Genomic DNA, 3,974 nt, shown 5'->3' on the forward strand with positions numbered 1-3,974 from the left:
TATAAGTTGTTAAGTAAAGTTCTGTTAAGTAAAGTTCTGCATTAAAATAAATAAGAATTACGGTATCTTGAGTGATGATAACTACAATATGTTATTCTAAACCAAAAATATTAACTAGTCCACCATGAAACCATGATATTTGTTGGAATTATGGTGCACATCACGCAGAAAGACCTTTTGCAACAGTTGAAGGCGTTGCCGAACTGTCACAAGTGCTCTTTTGTGGCTGATTTCCGCATTTATGGAATCATTGGTCGGAACCGATTTTTGTAACTATTATTATTTATCAAATGAAATTTCATCTCAAACTGGGCATCATATTTGTTTGCAACTAAACCAATTACCACAAAATTCGCACCTAGATTGCTTTTGCCACAAAAATTGTGACAAAATGTTTTTGCAACCTACATAACTTTTGAAATTTTATTACTTTTCGGTTAGTTTATCTGTGCACAATCTATTTAAGTTGCAAGAAATATATACAGAAACATATCTTAATAACCAAATTTTAGTGTTTGTGAAACATTTGTTGATACTAGACTTTTTTAAATTTTTCTAAACAAATTTGAGGCTCCTCAAATATAATAGCCTTAATTGTTTGATACAAAGTTTAGAGTCTTTAATGTAATTAGTGTAAAGTATAGTTTGAGTCATTCTATGTATTTGTTAAGTGTACGTCAAAGGATTAGTTTGTAACAATTATACATTAGAAACTAGGGTAAATTACACTTTTCGTCCTTTATGTTTGTGTTAGATTGCAACATATGACCTTTAACTTCAATAATTACAGTCACGGTACTTTATTTGGAAAACCCATTATACCTTACGTCCTTTATCACTAACCTTATTAATTTTTTAGTTAACTATGGCATGTTCCTTGCACATGAGGGTAGGTTAGTCATTTTACTAGTATAAAGGACCAAAATTGTAATTTACCCTCTCTCTATCCAACTAACCCCGCCACTACCACCACTCCCAAATCCCACCCCCACCACCATCGCTGAGATAACTCTCCATCATTCCACGCCGACTGGCTAATTCAATCATCAGTTGTTTGGAAGCATGTCCCCCAATATGGTTGTGTGTGTAGCGAAAAGACGAGAGTGAGAATGTCGAAGGGAATAAAAAAATATGTCATCATTTATACAGGCCCGGTAGCAAAGACTCTACCTGAACCAGCCATCCTAATCCAGTCAAACCATTCTAAACCCACATGTAAAGCCTAACTGCTTGCTTCTTAACTTGGCTTAAGTTGAATAAGGACATCATTTACACAATTGGATGGCCTTGTTATAATTAACCAGATCGCAAACCCTGTCAATACGATTAGGTTGTTTCAGAAAGGGGCAAGTATGGGCGGCACAAACTTGTTTCGGTTTGAAACTCGTGTTATGTATGCCTTCTTCTGAAGTTGAAAAGTTAAGTTTTTTTTTTTTTTTTTTTTTTTTTTTGGGGGGGGGGGTTCATCTATGAGCTCACAAAGCTTTTGATCACATCCATTAAAGTGTAGAAATGCTCACTATTTGGCAAGAAATACAACCCAATTGTATCCTTTTTCAAAAACAATAACTCCACTTGTTGCTCTGCATCCTCCAACCTTCAACATATGCCAATTGCCATTCTTGAACAAGATCCAATCCAGCCACAACCACTAAACTTTTTGGAAATTTAACCCCTTTGATGGTGGTGTTTTGATTTAGGGTTTGGTTTGGGGATTTAGGGGTTTTGGGTTAGTGGGGATTGTGGTGAAGTTGATGGGAGAGAGAGCATGAGAGAGAGAAAGAAAGATTTGAGATAAAAGAGTTGGGTTTTGCTTTAGTTATAAATTTGTTTAGATATACTAGTAAATTACTAAACTACCCGCATGTTCATTGCACATGCTATAGTTAACAGAAAAATTTAACAAGGTTAGTGATAAAGGACGTAAGTTGTAATGAGTTTTTCAAATAAAGGACGATGACTATAATTATTGAAGTAAAGGTCATCTATTGCAATCTGATACAAACATAAAGGACGAAAAGTGTAATTTACCCTAGAAACTATCTAAACTCTGAGCTTCGAGGATTGCATGTCTCGTGTCTTTTTTATTTTTTATTTGCTGTTTGCTAATTCATATGGATCAGGTATATATGAAACTGGTCAAACATTATATCATATGTATTGGAGCATAATGAATTTAAGATTTATATGTCATGACCGAAATGTTAAGTTCTATAATAAAACATTTAAAACCAAACAAGAATCACAGAGTGATGATAACTACAATATGATGTTCTAAATTAGTAAATATTTTATCCCACGCAACCATGAAAGCCTTGATACTTATAGGAATTATGGTTCACATTACGAAGATAAAAACGACCAACTACAACAGTTGAAACCCTCGTAATACTATCAAAATTTTTGACAGATTTCACCATTAGAAAACCATTAAACACTTTAAACCGATAAAACTACCAATCATTAAACTTTTTATTTTACTTTTCCTTTCTTATAATTGTAAGTGTTAGACAATTATAACATTTATGTTTTCATTAATTCTTTGTATGTATTTACTCCGTTCTCTGTCACACCCCAAAAACGTCGCAACGGAATTCAAAATGTAGTGGTGACTAGGGGTGTTCAAAAAAATCCGAATCCGAAACCGAATCCGAAATATTCGAAAACCCGTATCCGAAATATCCGAAAATTCGGATATCCGAAAATCGGATAATCCGAAATTTCGGATTCGGATTCAGATGTTAATTTTAAAAAGTTTCGTATATTCGAATTATCCGAATCCGAAAACTTAAGAAATAAAAAAAATATATACATATTATATCAGTTAGGCCCATTACTACATTACCCATTTAACTTTACTGAAAATACACATTAGAGTACGCACATTCACATTTGAAAGCTAGGGTTTCTCATTCTCACCAAAACAGCGTCGTCGCCACTCGCCTCCACGGCTCCACCCTTCTCCCACCGCCAATCGCCAGTCCCCACTCGCCTCCACGACTCCACCTTCTCTGTCTCGGTGTCTCCGATCAACAAAGCTTTTGTCTCCGTCCTGGTATGTTATATTCTAACTGATTGTATTTACTCATTTGAGACAGCCATAAAAGTGAAAAATCTAAAAATTGATTTGCTTGTTTAAGATCTTTGTATGTGTATACCTAACTGGCTAACTTATACTTCTAATTGATTGTAGATAATTGGACATTCTTTGGTTTTTGTGTTTGGATCTTTAAAAGGTAGAAGTGACCATGGAAGCATTTCTCATGAAGATTGGTTATCACAGAATACTAATATGGTTAGGTTTTAAATATTGTAACTTATATATGTGTATTATTGCTATATTGTATGTATATGTATAATCCTATGTTATTGTGTATTTGCAGAGTTGTAGGTTTACAAGGGACGGATAATGGATGTTTACAACTTACAAGTTACAACTGTTTATGGTCGTATTTATTGTTTATAATGTTTAATGTTTGTACACTTTGAATTATTTTGAATGTTTGTGGTTGTTTAAAATTTGAACTGTTTAAGTTTGAATGATTATTATTTTCGATGTTAGAAACTTGGTTGTGTCGAATATAGGTTAAGATTTAGTCTTATGATGAAACATTTTTTTTGTTTTGTTTTTAAATTCGGATATCCGTTAGGATATCCGAATCCGAATCCGAAATTTCGAAAATCCGAAAATCGGATATCCGAACTTTCGGATTCGGATATCAATTTCACTATCCGAAAATTTTGGATATCCGGTTTTCGGATATCCGAAAAGCGGATTATCCGATCTTGAACACCCATAGTGGTGACGGAAGTTGGTGCCCATTTCTATCTTGATGTTTAATGCATTATAGTATTGGACAATATTACTTATTTAAAACATAGATTTTAAACTTGACGTCCCAAAACATGACATAACCATGACATGATAAAGTTGTCTTTGATCCTCACGGATCTTATTACATTGTCCCAAAAAG

The 3,974-nt window shown here is 33.8% G+C and overlaps 1 long non-coding RNA gene across 1 annotated transcript; it reads left to right on the plus strand.

The window, feature by feature from the left end:
- Positions 1-2,854: 2,854 nt before the first annotated feature.
- LOC110863969 lies at positions 2,855-3,565 on the plus strand. The gene is made up of 3 exons (XR_002549509.2): positions 2,855-3,055; positions 3,194-3,295; positions 3,384-3,565. It is a non-coding gene; the product is annotated as an uncharacterized LOC110863969 (long non-coding RNA).
- The last annotated feature ends 409 nt before the right edge of the window (positions 3,566-3,974 follow it).

Source organism: Helianthus annuus, chromosome 6 (genome assembly GCF_002127325.2).
Source record: "Helianthus annuus cultivar XRQ/B chromosome 6, HanXRQr2.0-SUNRISE, whole genome shotgun sequence".
Taxonomy (NCBI): Eukaryota; Viridiplantae; Streptophyta; class Magnoliopsida; order Asterales; family Asteraceae; genus Helianthus; species Helianthus annuus.